Source organism: Thamnophis elegans, chromosome 9, assembly GCF_009769535.1.
Source record: "Thamnophis elegans isolate rThaEle1 chromosome 9, rThaEle1.pri, whole genome shotgun sequence".
Classification (NCBI taxonomy): domain Eukaryota; kingdom Metazoa; phylum Chordata; class Lepidosauria; order Squamata; family Colubridae; genus Thamnophis; species Thamnophis elegans.
The window spans coordinates 15,278,573-15,300,743 of NC_045549.1; positions in this window are offsets into that span (position 1 = coordinate 15,278,573).

A 22,171-nucleotide genomic window follows, 5' to 3' on the forward strand; every position below is an offset into this window, starting at 1 on the left:
AGGGTGTGTTGGGAGTAAGGAAGGTTTGAGGGGAAAGGGAAGTAGGAGGGGAGTGTTAGAGGGAGGAAAGGAAAGTTGGAGGGGGTAGATGGGGTGTATGGAGGATGGAAGTGTCAGGTGGGGTTGTGAATGATGAGTTGTGTTTTCTTTCTTATTTTGTTTAACTTTTTTTTTTCTTATAGCAAATACCCTGTATATAAGTGATTGTAAAATGGAATGTGAAAATGAATAAAATATATTTAAAAAAAAAAAAAAAACAGTCACTCGTGCCCTTGTGACCTCTAGGCTGGAGTACTGCAATGTGCTCTACATGGGGCTGCCCTTGAAGAGTATCCGGCGACTTCAGCTAGTCCAGAATGCGGCTGCGTGAGCGATTGTGGGTGCACCTCGGTTCACCCACATAACACCTATCCTCCGCGAGCTGCACTGGCTACCTGTCGATCTCCGGGTATCACTGTTCCCTCTAAGGTGCACGCCTGCGCGGCCGCGCACGTCGCAAAAAAAGCCCGCGCAGCAGATTCTATCTGCCGCGCAGAGTTTTCTGTAAAGCAAACGTGGGGAAGTCCTTTGCAAGCGGCTAGAACTGGCCGCCTGCAAAGGACCTCCCCAGACTTGTTTTGATGAGCCGCCAGTCCTCTTGCTTCTTCTCCTTCACTGGCAAAGCTCCCGCTGGCAGTGGCAGTGGGAAAGCTCCCATGGCAGTGGCAGTGCCTCTCCCTCCAAGCGGAGCACCTGAGCTGGCTCCCGCGTTATCCCTCCCCCTTCCTCCTCTGCCGTGCTTTTGAGGCCGCGGGAGCTAGTAGGAAAGCGGCGGAGGTGGAGGCAGGGATAACCCAGAGCCCAGCTGAGGTGCTCCGAGCGGAGGGGGAGGCACCACCGCTGCTGCCATGGGCGGAGCCGCCAGCGGGAGCTTTGCCGGTGAAGGAGAAGAAGCAAGAGGACTGGCGGCTTTGAAATGCAACCCCCTGGTCCTGCCGGCCGCGGATTTGATTCGGCATAAGTGGGGGCCGAACGCATGCTGAGCCGACTTTGCGCAGTGAGGCGGAGTAATTCAACCCCCCCCCAAAGAACGTGTGTGTGTGTGAGAGAGAGAGAGAATTGGATCAAAATTGGTGGCCAAAGGAATGGAGGGAGGGAAGGAAGGAAGGAAGGGAGGGAGGGAGGGAGGAAGCCCTGCCCCCTGTGAAAAAAACTGAAGATGGAGCAATGTATGAATAAACCATAAAAGCAACAAACAGTTAATGTGTAAGTAAGCTGAGGAGCAAGTTCTCAACTAAGGAAGCAATATAAGAAAGAAATATAAAAAGCTCAATATGCCAAAACACTTATTTTAGTCTTCATTTAATTACTTGTATTGTAGTCTGATGTAACATCTTTTTAAAGTTAACGTTAGTTAGAAAAGATAGGGTACAAAACTTAAATAATAAAAAAATTGTACATTCATTTTGAAAAATAAATGCAAGACTTGATTAATTTCATATCTTTATTTAAAATAGTTTTGGCATGGCATATGATTTTATTGACTCAGTTGGAAATGATGTGGATGTTGTATCTGATTCTGAGGCATATATATTCTTAAGTAACATAACATATAGCATATTGTCCAAACTTGCTAGACTATTTAATTGATCTTACTACTTTAAAGGGGGAGAGTTTCATGATAAATTATTTTATTACATTTATGTTGCATTTATATATTATATTTATTACATTTATATTCCACATTATATATTTGTATTGTTATTGAGCTAGTCATATTTTAGAATAATAGCGTTATCTTTTAATAGGATAATTGGCAAAATGTAATTCAAATGTGATGGGTTGCATTCCAAAGGAATGTGAGAGGACAGGTTGCCTGCAAAATGCCAGGACCCAGGACCCTGTTGGTGCCATGTCTCTCTCTAGCCAGTCTAACAATCTAAAAGCTGAGCAGAGAGCCTTTTTTTTTCAGGGTGAGGGGAAAAGTATAGTGTTTGAGTGGCACTTTTCATGTCTGGCATTCATCGGGCTGAAACCTCGCTCGCAATTGGCGCTTGACGCTTGGAAGGTTGCGCAAATGTCCAGCAGACGCGACAGCAGTTCAAACTGTGGCTCTCTTAGGTGCTCAGGCATGAAACTGTGCCGCTCACACACTATACTTTTCCGCTCACACTGAAAAAAAATTAGAGGGAACATTGCCGGGTATGCTTCAAGGTGCTACTTGTCACCCATAAAGCCCTTCATGGTAGTGGATCTGGGTACTTGAGAGACCGCCTACTGCCAATCACCTCCACACGACCAATTAGATCACATAGATTAGGCCTCCTCCGGGTTCCATCTGCCGGTCAGTGTCGACTGGCAACCACGCGGAGGAGAGCCTTCTCGGTAGTAGCTCCGACCCTTTGGAACGATCTCCCCATGGAGATTCGTACCCTCACCACCCTCCAGACCTTCCGCACAGCCCTTAAAATCTGGCTATCCCATCAGGCCTGGGGCTAAAGACTGTAACCCACCCGAATGGTATGAATGTTGTGTTTTTTTAATTATGTATTGTTCTCACGTGTTAAATGTCTGTTTCCCCCCCCCCCCCTTGAGTTGTAAGCCGCCCTGAGTCCCCCCAGGGAAAAGGGCGGCATATAAATAAACTTTCATAACTCATAACTCATAACTCCTAGAGGAGATCAACCCTAATTGCTCTTTAGAAGATCCTGAAGATGAAACTCAAATTCTTTGGCCACCTAATGAGAAGGAAGGACTCACTGGAGAAGAGCCTAATGCTGAGAAAGATTGAGGGCAAAAGAAGAAAGGGATGACAGAGAATGAGGTGGCTGGATGGCGTCACTGAAGCAGTCGGTGTGAACTTAAATGGACTCCACAGGATAGTAGAGGACAGGAAGGCCTGGAGGAACGTTGTCCATGGGGTTGTGATGGATCAGACACAACTTCGCAATGAACAACAGCAACAACATATGAACTCTAGGTGAATCCTGAATGGAAACCACCTTTTCTATGGTGTCTTGTTAAGTTATCAGTTTAGCTTTCTCCTTAAACAATTTGGAATTTTTCCCACTCTGGAGTATTCATGACAGAAACTTCCTTGCCACAAAAAGCATCCACATGGTCTTTTTAGATAAGGCTTTTTTCCCCCCACACTAATTAAACAGGGGGAACTGGTGGTAATTGCACTCACTCATTGCTGGCAAGACGCCATGTGTGAATTGTGAAATGACAGATTTTCTTCTAGCTGTTCCGTGTAGCATATTAGATTTACAGAATTCTTCTTTTTATGCAAAAGAAAGAAAAGGGGTGGGGGAATTGCTATGTTGTGTCTGTGCCAAACAAGTCGGCGAAATCAGTGTTGTTACCTTTAGAGAGCGTTGTAATTATTTGTGCGCGGAGCAAGAAACATGAGTTCAAGAAGCTGGCTTTTATGTTTTTTCCAATGAGTTGCACTTTAGATTTTTCCATTCTCATATCCACACTTGAAACAAAATGCATTAGCACTTCTGCCACTGTTTTCCCCTTTTCACACCATTTTGGGTGTGAAAGCCAGGCAGGGGTTGATGGTAGAGCCTAACCTCCGATTCTATTCAAACGCAATATATACTAACAGAGCTAATTCAAAAACCCTTGGATGTGTGATTTTCCTTGGGAAATTTAGTTATATATTTTCCCTTCCCCCAATTTTTACTACTGCATTGACAAAAACAGACCATTCTGTGGTGATGTGGTATCGGCTCACGTCTCCATCGGAAATGAGGCAAAGAGCAGGAAAATACAGCTTAGTTAAAATTCTAGTACTATTCACAGGAAAATGAGTGTCTATTGTATATGACATTGTGCTCTTGTGAGTAATTTCTTTTGTTACATCTTAAAAACATCTTCACATCCCCAAGATATATAGCTATTTTATTCAGAAAAGATTCTTTTCCAGTTTAGAAAAATGCCACTGAATATTTTATATTTTTGATGCCGTAGCTCCTAATTCTTTGTAAGTAAACAAAATGGCTACTCTGGTGATTATAATTCACTCATGTCTTTTCGAGCATTGTTTTAAGTCAAAACTAAGTAGAATTCTTTTTACATTTTTATTCCTGTGGTGAAATACTTTGCCTTTCGGTAGTCTTGTGAGGTACCCAAAGTTCCTCAAGCATCCTTTGAATGTTCTTAGCCACCTCTAAGATGTTACTGCTAGAAAGGATACCTTCTTCTCACGATTCTTGCTGGCCTGAGCCCACTCTGAAAAAAAGGAAAGGGAATGGAAAAGGTAATTTGATCTTTTTGTAACACAGCTCCTACAGCTTTTGTGGGACAACCCAATTGAATCAACTGTTCTGTCAGGATTCTGGAGGCAACATCTACTGAAATTGTTCAGATCTTGAATGGGAGAATAGAGGAACAATATCTCAGAAGACGAAGGAGAGGGAAGGAGAAGGAGGGAGGGAGGGGGGGAGAGAGAGAGAGAGGATGAGAGAGAGAGAGAGAAAGAGAAAGAGAGAGAGGATGAGAGAGAGAGAGAGAGAGAGAGAAAGAGAAAGAGAGAGAGAGAATATCAACTGGATCCCTTTAATGAAAGGTGCCAATCTCTATCTCTATCTCTATCTCTATCTCTATCTCTATCTCTATCTCTATCTCTATCTCTATCTATATCTATATCTATATCTATATCTATATCTATATCATCTATATCTATATCTATATCTATCTATCCATCCATCCATCCATCCATCCATCCATCCATCCATCCATCCACCCACCCACCCATCTATCTATCAATCAATCTATAGTTTTTTATTTTTCATAGTATATAATCACATGTATACATAGCCAACATCATATTGTTGGCTATGTTTACATCAATTTACCTTACCATCAACTCCCCAACACAGTTATTGGCTCTTCTGCTCTCCATACACCATATTTGTATTTTATCCATCACTTTCTTCTCCCTCTCTCCTCCCCCTCCCTACCCCTCCCTACCTCCTTTCTTCCCTCTGTCATACTTCTCTTCTCTACTTCCCTTCCTCTCTCCTTCTCCTCTCTCCGCTGAAAGGCACCAACCTATTCCAGTCTTCCCTCATAACATGAACCAAATCCTGCACCACAGGGGTTGGACTATATGATCTCCAGGATTCCTTCCAATTTTTACTCTCTGTGATTCTAACATTTTATCAATTTTCGATTCTAAATCTAGATTCCAAAATTTCAGCCTTGGGCAGCAACACGACTTATTCTTGGTGGTTACTTTATAAAAAGTGAAAAGCTGAAGCTTTTCTTAGAAGTATTCTGCTATTATTATAACTCCTATTCATGTCATTATTAGAGGAATAAAGAAGTGTCAAGTTTCGGTTGGCATTTGCCACAACTCTTACCCTGTTATCATTTAGAAAAGTCCTACAAATTTGGCCTTTTCACGAGATTCCGGGATAGGACAATTTGCAACCCTACACTGATTTTGATACTTATGGCGTTTCTCTTCCCTGATGTGATAATTAGACGTGAATTTCATTTTTGATCTACTGGTTTTCACTGTTTTAATATGCTAATGTATGCCATCTAAAGTTGTTTCGAAGGCTGAAATGGCTAATAAATTGCTCTAGCTGTTAGAAATCGAGTAAATAAAATAAACATGATCTCCATGCTTATAAGGGCTGAGGGAGTAAGGGGGGGAGGGAGGGAGGCCAGCCACTGGAGAGATCACAGCAAGCAGGATGCAGTATTTTTCTCTTTCTCCCCAAACCATATTGTAATTGTATTTGTATTTATTAGTTTGTCATTGTGGCTGCCATCTTGACATTTTTTATTTTTGTAAACTTACCAGCAGACAGGCCTATTTTAGAAGAAGACAAAAACAAACCCACTTAATATTATTCCCAAGAAAACCACAATTTTGCATTCCAAAACATTACTAGTTATTTAGCTCAACTCTAGAGTAATTCTACCTTACCACCAAGAGTTTTTGTTGATGACACAGGTACAGGATTGACACTGTCACTACATATAAAATGTCAAAACTGACACACAAATGTTTATTAAGGAAATCATTTACATAAAATAATCAAGTGCTCCTCTTCAACAGGAAGATAGTGATTTCTTAATTGGACACTTTTCATATTAATTTTAACTAAGTTACAATCTTTATGTGATTGCTTAAAAAAGTGACAGCAGATGAAGAAATGCCGAAGAAGTTCTAAGAGTTGCCAATGCTGATACAAAAATAGTAGAAAGGCACAACCTGTTGTGTGGAATGAAAGTTCATCAAAAGAAATGAAAATGTTTGTCTGTAAGAGAATACATCTGTCTACTTTTGATACCAAAGTAAGAACCTAGTGAGAATAAATCACGTAAGTTTGTGAGATAAAGTTACCAGATGTGGACTGCAATAATTCCGGTGGTCACTTAATGGCAGCAGAGAGGATTTTTAAAATGTTTTGTTGCCACCTAATGGTTGTCTGTGGGACACGGTGGCTCAGTTGCTAAGACACTGAGCTTGTTGATCAAAAAGGTTGGCAGTTAAGTGGTTTGAATCCCTAGCGCCGTGTAATGGACTGAGCTCCTGTTACTTGTCCCAGCTTCTGCCAACCTAGCAGTTCGAAAGCACGTAAAAAATGCAAGTAGAAAAATAGGAACCCCCTTTGGTGGGAAGGTAACAGCATTCTGTGCACCTTCGGCATTTAGTCATGCTGGCCACATAACCACAGAGACGTCTTCAGACACTGCTGGCTCTTTGGCTTTGAAATGGAGATGAGCATTCCCTAGAGTCGGGAATGACTAGCACATATATGCGAGGGGAACCTTTACCTTAATGGTTGTCTGAATTGTTGCAGGTTAGTTCTAATAGTTTTGTCTTGTGACAAAGCAAGAAATAAGAAGTGATGCCCTCAACAATGAATGTGGATTGAATAAAAAAAATTGAGAAGTACAAAATAAATACATTGGAGTAATTTGATTTTATAGAAAAATGAAGGTGAATTGTGTTAGGAATATAATTCTAACGGTTGGGTTGGCAATATATAAATCATATAGCAATGCTGTAACTGTTTCTTTAAAGCATACTGTAAAATATGATTGGGTGCTGTTTTCCTCAATTGGCCATAAGAGGGAGCCAGAATGCCTGTTAGCTCTCTCTCTGTTCATTAGATGCTGGGCTGATCTGAGTGCTGTGAGCTACTGTAAGTTTTGCAACTGTTAGCAAACCTTGATTACTGTACTGATTGTATGTTACTGGACTATGTTATTTGGATTATCCCTTAACTGAAAGACGTTGATGACTGACTGACTTATCCATGTATGACTTGGACTGTTTGATGGACTCTGATACCTCTATTTCCATGAAAGTAAAAGCCTATTTAAACTGCAGTGTCTCTGTATGCTGGTTTGTGTGTTCTCCAACACAACTCTCACAACGCTTCGCTGAACGTACTCGCTCTCCCAACAGGGAGCTTACCTAACAAATTGAATTGCAAAACAAACATGTGAAGGGAAAGTGAATGGCTTGAAGGCAGGAGAAGATCAAGAAATCCAGTTGGATAGAATTGGTAAGAGCTACCAAAGAGGATTTCCTATCTTCAATCTTCCCAGGACTTTCCTTTTTCTGTCTCAAGGAACTGATGGCTCCTAGGGAAAGGTAGGGAAAGAAAGGTACTTTGGAAGATCAGAAAGATAGGACAGTCATCCTTTGAAGTAAAGAGAGGGAGGTGAGGCTATGGAGCCTACCATTTTTGAAATAATGCCACCAATGCCATCCTTGACTTCAAGCACAACATAGTCAACAAGCACACTCTGCCTGCATTTTTAAGTCCCTTCTTTTCCTGTTTTCTCTCAGTTCCTGGTACATAAAGCCATCATCTCCCTCAACTTCCCCATGCCTCCCTCGTCCTACATCCGTTAGCCACACACCACCAGAAAGCAGTTCCTTAGTGCATGGAATGATTCACCAACATCCTTCTTTGTTTGCTGTTTAGGAAGTGAGCACCCACCCCTCTCCTAAAAAAATGAAATATTTTAGGAAATATTAAAAAACCAGAATATTATATTTCCTGGGATGAGAAAAGGAGAAACATGTTTTAAAGACAAAGCAGCTCCCTGCAGCTGCCTTCCTCCCCCTACCTTTGTCAATGGGCCATTAAGGCCTGAGCCAGTCTATTCTACCATATTTTCCCCAAAATAAGACAGGGTCTTATTTTCTTTTGACCCCCAAAATAAGCACTTGGCCTTATTTTTGGGGAGGTCTTATTATTTTTTGAGGTGCCGGAGACAGCGAGCGTGGTCACCTCATGACTGCTGCTGTGTTGCAATATTTTTGGGGATGGCTTATTTTTTGGGAGGGCTTATTTTAGCACAGGCGCTCAAAAGCCTGATTGGGCTTATTATCTGGGGAGGGCTTATTTTGGGAGAAACAGGGTACATAACAAAGATCTATCTCCTTCAGGCAGAATCATAATAGGAATCCCAAAGCCCTTTCATTACATCATCACCCAAGAGTCAACCAAGCTTGGGACTCAAAAGACAGACAGCCTACAAAGTTAGCTAAGACCCCCCCACCCCCTGGGATTCTGACAGCCAATGGGATACATTTTTTGTACAGGAACAGGAAACTCTAAGGGGGCCCCAAGATGGGGTATAAAATTCAGGCTCTCTCAGCATTTCTTCCCTTTTTTTTCTTCAAGATATTCAAAGCATTTAACCCCCTTTTTCTTCCAGCACCTCGAACCACGTGGTCCTGTCCACCATTAAAAACCATCTTTCCAAAACCAGCCGCCATGTTTCCAGTGTCTTTCTTCCCACTTGGAACTGAACCCAGAAGGACATTTCTTCTAACAGCTGACCTTAAAAGAAAGGAAACGATATAGTGAACATGTTGCAATATAAGCTAGGTTTCCTTAGCTTTGGTCTTTATGCTTGCTTTTAATTTTTTTTTTTTACCAAGACTTTCTACTCATTTGTCAGAAAAATCGTGAAGTCGGCCTTGAAAGGCAATCGCTTAAGAGGTGCTGAACACAAATAAATGCAAGGCATAACCAACCCTCGGTGACTTTTCCTTTAGAACAAGAGTTAATCGACCAGTTGAAGCCAAAACAATCTTGGTCTTTCGGAAGCTCCTCCTCTTCCTCCGACTGTAAGGTTCTCCAAGATTTCTTAAGAGTCCATGTCCTTCTATTTGAGTCTTCTGGTGTTCCCTGCTGTCTGCTTACTGGTGTCATGGTGGAGGTAATGAAAAAAAATCAAGACCAAAGTTGCAACCATCAGATCAAAGCACGGAGTCTTTTATTTGTGCATAGTGACACATGTAGAAAAGGCCATTGATTGTGTAATTTTGACCACTCTCTTGACTTCTTTAACTATCTCCCTGCAGAGAGTCCTATTTAGCATTATCCTGTTCTTTCTAGCCACAACGTCTATATCAGTGATGGCTAACCTTTCCGAAGTAGGGTGCCCAAAGCGCATGTGCCCGAACCCTAAAAATGCAATGTGTGTCCGGCCCCCATGCATGTGACCTCTGTGCATGCACATGCAACCACCAGGCAGGCACTCTGCACATGTGTGTGCAGCACTCGTGCACGCACACCTGCCCTCTGCATGCGCACATGTCCCCTATCTCCCACCCCCACACATGCATGCATGGGACCCCACATATGCCCCACTACCCACGCATGTGTGCGTGCCCCAGCATGTGCCCTGCGCATGCCACCATGTACCCCCCTCTGCCCCCATACTTGCACTGCAGAGACCTGATGACCAGTTGGCTGGCAGGAAGTGCCCACATGCATACGTGGTAGAGCTGAACTAGGGCAACAGCTCGTATGCCCATAGGGAGGGCACTGCATGCCACCTGTGGCACAGGTGCCATAGGTTCACAATTACGGATCTATATTTAGATCTTCTCTCATACTGGAACGTTGCTCTTTTCAATCAAAGCTTTAGAATCCCCTCTGTCTCTTTGACAGATGAGCATCAATTGATTTTTCTCTATTCCCCCTCTGCAGGAGGATGCAAGAGGAGAGTATCAGTTGCTGTCCTCATCCAGCTTCCTTAAACAGATCAGTTACTAGGAGCTGCACATGTGCAATGTTGGACTGATTTCACCTTAGCACAGTTTCCGATGAGCTGCCATAATGTGTGCACCCCGAGCTTCTGACTAGATGGGTTGATTCTATAATTCTGTTAACAGGGATTACGTGAAGGCAACCAATATTACACTTTGCTCTTCTCTGTGGAACTGTCATAAAGAAATCAAAGTAAGGGTTGAATTGTATACGTTCAAATTGCAAAAGTTAAATCCCTAAAAATGTTCTATTTAAAGAACTGCTGGTGTGAGATGGGCAACCACATATTGTATGTTGACATAAATGACAGATAGATAGATAAATAGATGATAGATAGATAGATAGATAGATAGATAGATAGATAGATAGATAGATAGACAGACAGACAGACAGACAGACAGACAGACAGACAGATGAGGGAGGGAGGGAGGCAAGGGAGGGAGGGAGGGAGGGAGGGAGGAAGGAAGGAAGGAAGGAAGGAAGGAAGGAAGGACTGGAGTAAATGGAAAGGAAAAATAGCATTTCTCTATGTCTTAGTTTCATTCAAACTATTCTGGCAAAACCTCACCCCATGTTCCAAATCATAGAACATGCCCATTTTCTGTTGCTTGACATGCAAGTATGTAAATAAAGAATGTGTCCACTTTCTAAATTATAGTGCCAAAGATAAGTTACATTTCTTGGGGTTATTCCTGATACCCTCGCCCTGATACCCTCGCCCACAGTTCGGCGGAGACTCTCGTCGCTGCCTGGCACTCGGCAGCTTCGGAGTCTCTCGACCGGATTGCACCGCTACGGCCCCTCCGGGTCAGCGGCCCCCGGAGGCCTCCTTGGTTTACTGAGGAGCTCCGGGAGGTAAAGCGCCGGAGGAGACGCCTAGAGCACTCGTGGAGGTCCGATAGGTCCGAGTCGAAACGGGCACTTTTGACAGCATGCACCAAGGAGTATATTCGGACCCTAAGAACAACAAAAAGAACATACATTGCCTCCTTGGTAGCGTCCGCCGAGTCCCGCCCAGCCGCCCTGTTTAGGATAACCCACTCCCTCCTAAATAGGAGGGAGACGGGGGACTCCTTACAGGGTAAGGCTGAGGAATATGTCCAATTCTTGGCGGACAAAGTTGCCCGGTTTCGAGCGGACCTGGACTCCACCCCAGTAGATCCAGCCGAGACACAAGGAGAAAACTTGGCAAACCATCTCTGGGTTGAGTTTCAGGAAGTTGCCTCTGGGGATGTGGACAAGGCTATGCGAGCTGTGAGTGCCTCCACCTGCATACTGGACCCGTGTCCCTCCTGGCTGGTTGCCAACAGCAGTGAGGTGACACGAGGCTGGATCCAGGCGGTTGTTACCGCTTCTCTTCGGGAGGGGTACTTTCCCACCGCGCTTAAGACAGCGGTGGTGAGACCCCTCCTGAAGAAGCCGTCTCTGGATCCAGCTATTCTTAATAACTATCGTCCAGTCTCCAACCTTCCCTTTGTAGGGAAGGTTGTTGAGAAGGTGGTGGCTCTCCAGCTTCAGCGTACCTTGGAGGAAGCTAACTATCTTGACCCCTTCCAGTCTGGCTTCAGACCCGGTTACAGCACAGAAACCGCTTTGGTCGCATTGACTGATGATCTCTGGAGAGCTAGGGATGGAGGCCATGCTTCCATCCTAGTTCTCCTGGACCTCTCAGCGGCTTTCGATACCATCGACCATGGTATCCTTCTGCGACGACTGTGGGAGATAGGGGTGGGCGGCACTGTCTTGCAGTGGTTCTCCTCCTATCTCTCGGACAGGTCGCAGTCGGTGTTAGTGGGGGGGCAGAGATCGTCCCTGAGGCCCCTAACCTATGGGGTGCCGCAGGGGTCGGTCCTATCCCCCCTACTATTTAACATTTACATGAAACCGCTGGGCGAGATCATCCGAAGGCACGGGATAAAATATCACCAATATGCGGATGATACACAGTTGTATCTGTCCGCCCCGTGCCAACTCAATGAAGCGGTGGACGTGATGAACCGGGGACTGGAAGCCGTTAAAGACTGGATGAGAGCGAACAAGCTGATACTCAACCCAGACAAGACCGAGTGGCTGTTGTGTTTCCCTCCCAAAAATTTGACCACCATACCATCACTCAGGCTGGGGGGACAAAATTTAAACCCCTCAGAAAGGGCCCGCAACTTGGGAGTCCTCCTGGATTCACAGCTAACTTTTGACCACCATCTCTCAGCTGTGACCAGGGGGGCATTTGCCCAGGTTCGCCTGGTGCGCCAGTTGCGGCCCTACCTGAATCGGGAGGCCCTCACAACAGTCACTCGAGCCCTTGTGATCTCTAGGCTGGAATACTGTAATGTGCTCTACATGGGGCTGCCCTTGAAGAGCATCCGAAGACTTCAGCTAGTCCAGAATGCGGCCGCGCGAGTGATCGTGGGCGCACCACGGTTCGCCCACATAACACCGATCCTCCGTGAGCTGCACTGGCTACCTGTTGGTCCCCGGGTGCACTTCAAGGTCTTACTCACCACCTATAAAGCGCTCCATGGTAGTGGATCTGGCTATTTGAGAGACCGCCTTCTGCCAATTACCTCCCTGCGTCCCATCAGATCGCATAGAGTTGGCCTCCTCCGTATTCCATCCGCCAGTCAGTGCCGACTGGCGACTACTCGGAGGAGAGCCTTCTCTGTTGCGGCTCCGACACTATGGAACAATCTCCCCGTGGAGATTCGTACCCTCACCACCGTCCAGGCCTTCCGTACAGCCCTCAAGAACTGGCTAACCCGTCAGGCCTGGGGATAATCTTATTTCGCCCCTCCCGAATGCTGAGTGAATGTTGAGTTTTATTGTCTAATTTACTTTGTGCACATTTCTTTTTTTGTATTGTCCTACACTCCCCTTCCTTTTTTGATTGTAAGCCGCCCTGAGTCCCCTCAGGGAAAAGGGCGGCCTATAAATAAACTACAAACTACAAACTACAAACTACAAATTCAAATGAAATTTGTTGCAACTATGTCAATTGGTTCTTAAAGCAGGATGGAAGATAAATGCTGTTTACCAACCTAAAAGGTAATTTTAATGAACATAAGTTCAGGCAGCTTGTTGAGGCATATCATACTATGCCTGGAGGATAAAACACCTTCCATTTTTAATTATTTTTGTTGTTGTTATTCATACATTTAATGTGTTGGCAAAGGTGCACATAGCTATGCTTCTTTTCACATCTTCCTTTTTTTTTTTTTTTGGTATCTCTTCTTAAGAGTTATTTAACTAGGCTCCGGGCATACGTACATAAAATTCATGCATGGATATATGAGAAATAGAACTGTCAACAAAAGCATATGTATTTTTCCTTCTTAATTCAAGGTAGCTTAGAAACAGGTTGTTTTAATGCCGGTATGTGTTGGCAAGGTCTCGTGATTACTATGCAAATCTCATTTTGAGGCAAAACAAATGGGGACAATAAATGTCAAAGTACTTAGTGATGTAACCCATCATTGGCTCTGCAGAATTTGTTGAGTATCTATGTGTTCAGAACTGTCAAAGCTAATAGAGACCACAGCAAAGATGAGTTTCATTAAAAATGTGCAAATGCCCTCCAATTCAGAAGTTTGCCTATAGCAGGGGTGTCAAACTCAAGGCCTAAGGGCCAGATGTGGCCTACGATGTGGTCCAGAGGTGGGTTCCTACCAGTTCGCACCTATTCGGTAAAACCGGTTCGTCAAATCTACCGAACCGGTTAGAAGAGGTTCCACCAGTGGACCCGGAAAGCAGGCCACACCTACAGAAGAGGTCCCAAAATTTTTTGAAACCCACCACTGGTCCTTGGATATGATTATTCTACACTATCATGCTCATATTTATAAAACTCAGTGCCTCTGTGAAAGGTAAGGATGATTACTGCGTTTGTGGTGCAATCAGAACATTGCGTGTGTTGAAGTTGTTTTAACGCAAACCAAAGATGCCTTTTAAAAAACAAGTTTACATCATGTTCTTATGCATGCCAGTGCTGTGTGTGAGGTAATTTAAGGTAGTTCTGATAAGTGTCGTCGGCATCTTCATATCCGGTCACATGGGCGGCAATCCGCTCCCATCTGGTCACATGGATGGCAAGCCACTCCCACAAAGGAGGCCACACACACAGAGTAGGTTCGAACAATTTTTGAAACCCACCACTGATGTGGTCGTATCCGGCCCATGGGGCCATCCTGGAAAATGTCAGGGGCCAGGCTGCATTGCTCCAGCCCAGTCTAGCCACATTAATTAGGCCAGAGGTGGGATGCTAATTTTTTTAGTACTGGTTCAGGCACGCAGGTGCGATGTTTCTGTGCATGTGCAGCAGCATCCAGATGGGTTGGTGGAGCCTCCCGCCACTGCTATTACCGGTTTAGCCAAATCGGGCCAAACTGCAGCAACCTACCCCTGGCTTCAGCCCAGTCTACCCAATGTGAACATCCAGCAATTGGGAAGTGGCATCAAACTGGCCATGCCCACTCAATCGGCCATGCCCAGTGAGTGGCATCAACCACTCTATCGGCCATGCCCCACCTGGCCCACTGAGGTCAACCACAGCCCGATGCGGCCCTCAATGACATTGAGTTTGACACCCCTGGCCTATAGGTTCCATCACAACAGAGCCAAGGTGGTGCAGGGGTTAGTGCGCAGTACTGCAAGCTACTTCAGCTGACTGCTAGCTGCAGTTCGCCAGTTCAAGTCCCACCGGCTCAAAGTTGACTCAGCCCTCCATGCTTCCGAGTTGGGTAAAATGAGGACCCAGATTGTTGGGAGCAATAGGCTGACTCTGTAAACCGCTTAGAGAGGGCTGTAAAAGCACTATGAAGCGGTAAATAAGTCTAGGTGCTATTGCTATGTTACTGTCAATACTTTTTTCCTCTGGAAAACAACCGCCCAGGAACCCTTCTTCTGTTCATGCCATTCATTGCATTAGAAAGACATTGGTGGTACTGTAAAGCTATATATATAGGTTGACATTACCATGCTTACCAGCCTAACCCACGTGGGTATGCGTAACCTGTCACTAGCTGGGATGTTGCAGGAGGCGGCAAGAACCACAATCCACATTTCGCCAAAGCTTTATGTTTCCCTTTGAAGCTTCCTCACTTTTGAGGGTCATATTAAGTTGCAGTTGACCTACTTCTACCATTTTTGATCCCTTCAAAGGTCCCTCAGGATTCCCTTTCAAAAACAACCGCCACTACCCCGGAGCTCTCCCCGCCAACCATTTATCTCCACCTCAGCAGTTCTGCAGGGGTTTCTGCTTGAAAAATCTGAAAACCTTTCATCTCTATCTGCTTGATGGAGATAAAATAAAAACCAACAGAACGAGGATAGCCACTGTGGTTCTGGTAACTCGGCCTGGATCACTGTTGCTTAGTTCTCCTTGATTGGAATGGAAGCACCCGTCGGCAGGATTTCAGGCGGCTGCCGCCATTTATCTCTATGCAGCCGGAAAGGTGGGGAGGCTTCCCTTTGGGTTAGAGGTATTTTCTTATTTAGTGCTTTGCCTTCGGAGAGCTTTCTTTTACTGAATGATCTGAACAAAATCTAACTGTTTCTCATTTAATTAAGAGTGTGGGCTGAGCCTTCTGCTTCCTTATTCTGAAAGGCTAAGCATCTGGCTATTAAAACAACAGTTTTGAAGAATAGTAAACATTCCACTTTGACACTTGCAGGGAAATTCTATCTGTCTGTCTGTCTGTCTATCAACTCTCTCCACCTACCTACCTACCTACCTACCTACCTACCTACCTACCTACCTACCTACATCTGTCTGTCTATCTGTCTGTGTCTGTCTGTCTGTCTCTCTCATCTCTCTCCACCTACCTACCTACCTACCTACCTACCTACCTACCTACCTACCTACCTACCTACCTACCTTTATCTATCTATCTATCTATCTATCTGTCTGTCTGTCTGTCTATCTATCTATCTATCTATCTATCTATCTATCTATCTATCTATCTATCATCTCTCTCTCCACCTACGTCCGTCCGTCCGTCGGTCCATCCATCTGTCAGTCTGTCCGTCCGTCCATCCATCCATCCATCCATCCATCCATCCATCCATCCATCCATCCATCCATCCATCTACTTTATCTACCTACTGACCTACCTACCTACCTACCTACCTAACCTACCTACCTACCTACCTACATCTGTCTGTCTGTCTGTCTATCAATCTAATATCTATCTATCTATCTATCTATCTATCTATCTATCTATCTATCTATCTATCTATCATCTATCTATCTATCTATCCATCCATCCATCCATCCATCCATCCATCCATCCATCTATCCCAACTACATAGAGAGATAGATTTGTAAAGATTATTTCGTCTTCATCATCATCTTTTTTTTTTTTTTTGAAGTTTTCTTGGCTCTCATACAACTTCACCAATCTTTCTCCAGTCTGGTGCCTTCAGATGTTACTCCCACAAACCTTATGGAGCTTAGCTTATTATGGAGAACTGAAGGACAACGAAGAACAGTCATATCTTCTTGAAGATAAATGTAAGCATATGTGGAGGTCTGTATTTATTTATTTGTAATCTATCCCAATAAATCTGAAAGGCAGTTTACGTTAAAAACTCAGCAAAAATAAACAGAATTTAAAGGTATAAAAATTAAAAAGACTTTCGGGCATTCCTTATTCGTCGCTGCAGATTCAAAAGCTGCTGCGCAGCGGTGAGTTTCATATTTTGTTACCGCCAAGTTCACCGTGCGCGTGTCCACTTCACGGGCGCATGCACCCCTTCCACACATGCGCCCAGCCTTCCGTGCATGCAGTTTGCTCAGCGCCCAGCCTCAAAAAAGTGCCTAAATAGGACAGCATAGAGCCGGGAGGGTGAGCAGGCCCACCCACAATTTCCATTACCGGTTCAGGTGAGCTGGTCTGAACCAGCTGAATACCTCTGCTGTTGTGGGTGCAAGATACAATCTTACAGGCAATTATAAATGCAGCTTTGTGCATCCATACGACATTTCTGCCCTGTGGACTTCACTGATTACCAGTATGTTTCAGACTCAATTAATGGTGCCGGTTGTCACCTATAAAGCTGTTCGTGTCATAGGATCAGATTTGGGGGGGGGCTGTCTCTTCCCAGATGTTTCTACCTATCCCTTGAGATCCAGCAGGAGAATTATACTATGGTCCCATTTTGCAGAAGCCAGGAATCAGAGTTTTTTGTTTGTTTGTTGCTGACCCTGCCCTATAGAACACTGCTCACCTGTGATTAAATTGGCCCCCAACCCTGCTGGATTTTCAGAAGACCCTTAAGACACAGTTATGTGCCCAGCTATGAAATGACTGGTTGGCTCAAATACAGGTAAGGAGCGCAGGCGGGCCCTCTGGAGCACTGGAATGGAACAGTACCTAGTGCTCCCAGCAGGCACCAGTATGCCCATACCGAGGCGTACCGGTTGTATCCCATCACTGGAATAGATTATATTTTGGAAATCTGTAGGATAAGCTGAGAAGGTGTTGACTGATTGCAGACTGGATTCAAAAGTCAGCGGCCTATATAAAAAGAAAAACATTTGGGTTGGATCATATAAAATGCATGAAGACTGAATCAGAAAAGTAATACATGAAGGAAAATGTGACTGGGTCAGGCAGGAAGAGACGATCAAGAAAGTTATGGTTGGTGAGTTGATGACATCCTGAAAAAGGCAGCGGTGAGAAGTTTAAAGACAAAGGAGAATATAGGAGAGGGGAGGGATTCAGCCGTTTTGGACTGGTTTGGGCGAACCGGTACCTCCGACAATCAGCTGGGAGCAAACCGGTTCACTCCGACGCCCGCCTGCCCCTACGCTCTACTTATCTATATCCTCTCTGTTACTTTTAAAGCCATACATGGTATCGGACCTGGTTACTTGAGAGACCGCCTCCTGCCAATCACCTCCCAAAGACCTATTAGATCCCACAGACTAGGCCTCCTCCGAATTCCATCTGCCGGCCAATGTCGGCTGGCGACCCCCCGGGGGAGGGCCTTCTCTGTGGCTGCTCCGGCCCTCTGGAACGATCTCCCCATTGATATCCGGACCTTTACTACCCTTCTGGCCTTCCGCAAAGCAACTAAGACCTGGCTCTTCCAGCAGGCCTGGGGCTGTTGAATTATCCAGCCCCATTCGAGGTTACGACTGTTGTTGAATTTTAAATTGCTGTTTTCTATTTTTATTTTTGTACCCCCTCCCCTTTATATTGTTAGCCGCCCTGAGTCTTCCGGGAATAGGGCGGCATACAAGCCAAATAAATCAAATCAAATCAATCTCAGTTGACTCGTGTGGCAGAGATGATTGCCACATCTCAGCTGTCTTATTCCCCAAAAGTAACAGGGGAGGTAGGTTTTGCTAAAACTGCGCATGCGCGCACAGCAAAAACACAGCAAATCACCAAACCGGTTGTTAAGCGGCAGGATCCCACCACTGATATAGGAAATTAAAGAATTATTGGAACCAAGACTAGGCCACGCCAACCCAGCAACCAGGCAGAGAACCCCTTGCTAAAATTTTTGAAGCCTATCCCTGCCTGTATGTACATGGTTACTTTAATAATAATGATTTTCTACTTTTTCTGTTTGCCAGACAACACTTTATAGAATTGCATCCAAAGGGGAGTCTGCTTTGACACAAGGATACAAAAAAATCACCGGCCTTCTTTATATCCTTTGAGAGTTTAACAGAATAACAGAGTTGGGAGGGACCTTGGAGATCTTCTAGTCCAGTGGTTCCCAAACTTGGCAACTTTAAGCCAGCAGAGCTGCCTGGAGAATTCTGGGAGTTGAAGTCCACAAGTCTTAAAGTTGCCAAGTTTGGGAACCACTGTTCTAGTCCAACCCCCTGCTCGTACAGGAGACCCTATATTCCATTTCTGACAAGTGGCTGTCCAGTTTCTTCTTAGAAGTCTCCAGGGACAGCACACACAGAACTTCTGAAGGTAAGCAAGGTTCCACTGTTTGATTGCTCTCACTGTCAGGAAATTCCTCCATAGTTCTAGGTTGGATCTTTCCTTGATTAGTTTCCATCCATGGTTTCCTTGTCCTGCCTTCAGGTGTTTTGGAATATAAATTGAAGCCCCTCTTCTTTGTGGCAGCCCCTCAAATATTGGAATAATGCTATCATGTCACTCCTAGTCCTTCTTTTCACTAGATTAGCCATATCCAATTCCTTCGACTGTTCTTCATATGTTTTAGCTTCCAGGGCCCTAATTATCTTTGTTGCTCTTCTCTGCACCCTTTCCAAAGTCTCAAGATCCTTTTTTTGTAATGAGTGTGACTAAAACTGGATGCAGTATTTGTATTCTGTACTTGAGAAACTTTCAAATCTTGTATTTGAGTATTTCTGCATGCAGGTTAGCAAAACTATGGATATCAAGAAGAGGAAAATGTCCTGGTGGATAATCATCTAAATATGAGCCAGCAGCAAAATAATAAATAAAATAAAATAACAAAAATCCTAGCTTGTATTAACAGAGGGAATAGAATAAAATAGAATAAAAGAAATGAAGTACTAATACTGATTTTTCATGTAAGGCATAAACCGTAAGAAAGTTCCTTCATGTGGTTGAAGAATGAATGTAAAAAAAAGATTTTTGGTAAAGGCGGAACTCAGTTCCTGTCTTATTGGAATAGTAAGCATCATTTAGTATAGGAGTCACCTCTGTAATTTGTGTATTGGGAAAACTGTAATCTGGAGCACAAACCTCCCACACATATGAAGCTGTGGGCATCAGTTGCACTGTCTGACTATTTAAAACCCTCCAGTGAGACATAAAATGGTTGGATCACCTCATTCAAATGGTAGTGTTGGAAGGAAAAATCCATCTGGTTCAGTTCCGACCTGGGAGAAAGACACTGGAAATAAAATGGAGGATGGAGGCTGATCGGAAAGAAAAATTCCCTTTATTGATGAAGCAGAACCACACACACAAAGACACCGTGCGGTTCTGGGTCAGCTGAACAAATGGCTGAATAGGGGGATGGGTCTTTATAGTTTCTGTAACTTTGAAGTTTGGGATTTGTGCAATATGGGGTTTGTGTTACTAAAAGCGTGTTGGGCAATTCCTATTGTGGCTAATGTCAACTCGCAAAGCATCCCTGGCCTGCTCTTGAGTTGCCATAGGAAAGGGGGTATGGGACACCGATGAAACGGAACAGCAGCAAAAGACAGATGCACATTCCAGACTTATCTCTCTCAAGACTGTATCTCAGGGTTACTTACAGCGGTAGAGGGGAGTGATCTCTACAATCTGTAAAATTGCCCTATTGGCGAATGTGATTGATAACACACCCGGGGGGGGGGACAGGGTCATGATTGGGGTTATAAATAATGTGGGATCAGAGCTGGTTTCACTTGGGTATGTGCCAACATGAAGCTCCTAATAAATGGCTGGATTTCTTTTGAATCTTGGCTCGAGGCTCAGGATTTAATTAGGGCATTCATTGGAACCCAGACAGCTAATGGCTTTTCATCTTGTGTTGGATTTCTTTTGGGCGAGGGCTGCTTGCTTCAATTCTTGCTTTAGCTGTTGAACTTTGCTGCAAGGAGTTTCAAAATATCTTGCCTTGAATGGATTTCTGCCTGCAGTATTTGCTTTGCTTATGAATGGGGCCATCTAGATAGTTGGCTTCCTCTTTCAATAAGATCTTTATCACCTTAAGTGCTGGCACCTGCTGTGGGGTATTAGAAATGGGGGCTGCTTTTTGCCTCAAAGAACATGTTTCTCCATTTCTTAGTATCCCCCAAAATATTTCATTCTTCTAGGTGGGAGGGGGGATTCCCACAGTAGCATTTTGAGAAAAAACAAAACCTTAAAAATCCTAACCCTAAAATACACCTCTGTGCAAAAAATGCAGCACAAACCAGATTTTAAAATCACCCCACTTTTCATAGGTTGATCTTTAACGGAGTTGATGGAAATGTCATGTGATGTCTGAGTTCTGTAGATATTAGCTTGTTGCTATGAGTGGAAGAACCAGTCCTCAGTTCCTAATAGGAATTGCAAGTCATTTTGTCCCTTCCCCTTGTTTAATAATCCCTTTTTAATCTACATTTATAAAATGTTAAAAATGCAAATCTGCCCTGGGGAGATGATTGGCAAGTCAGGGAGAGAAGGGGGGAGGAGAAGGTATTAGGCATTTGTAAAGCTATGAACCAATAGCTTATATGATCAGAAATGAAATGTACCTGTATTTTTCAGAGTATAAGATGCATCTTTTTCTCCAAAAAAAGAGGGTGAAAATCTGGGTGTGTCTTATACACTGAATACAGCATTTTTGGCCTCCTGAAACCCTGTCCCCTTTGCAAAAATGCAGAAGGTTTGGGAGGCTTGCAAAGTGCTCCTGAGGGCTGGGGAGGGCAAAAAAGAGCAAAAACGGGCCATTCTCCCCACCCCCAAGAGCACTCTGCAAGCCTCCCAAACCATCTGCATGCCCTTTTTTTTGGCAAAAAATGAACCATTTTTTGCTCATTTTTGGGCCCTCCCAGCCTCTATGAGCACTCTGAGCCTCCCAAAATCCTGCATGCGCCCCCTTTTTTTTGCAAAAAAAAATGAGGCGTGCAGAGGTTTGGGAGGCCTGCAGAGTGCAAAAAAAATGTTTTTTTAAAAGTTACCTCTTCAAAATCAGGGTGTATCTTATAGTCCAGTGCGTCTTATAGTCCGAAAAATACGGTACTTTTGAAACTGAATATTGAGGTGCTGCTGCTTCAAACTCAGCCCCACCTATGTCAGTCTTCTCTTGGGGATGACAGCCGTGTAGTTTTTTATAGGACAAAAACCATATGTTATATATTTTAAATTTCTCATGCAACACATTCAATGTGTGCGGAATTCGAACTTCTCTCATTCATCACGGTAGCAGTTTCATTAAGGAGACCTTTTTCCGGTTTTTCAAACAATACAATCAGAGACCAGCGAATAGGCAGTTGTTGCTAACTGTAATCGTAACCGTAACACATTCAGATAACAAATTAAATGAAGTGAAATAAAATAAAACAACCCCTTATTGGGAGCTCTGTGTAGTTTTCTGTCCAGGAAGTGCTGTATGTAAGGCAGAGATGCCCAGTTTGAAAGCCAGGTCAGCTATATTTGGGTTGCTGAAAGCTACCTGTCAAAAGTGAGGATGGGCAGTATTGTGTAGTAGGCTTCAATAGG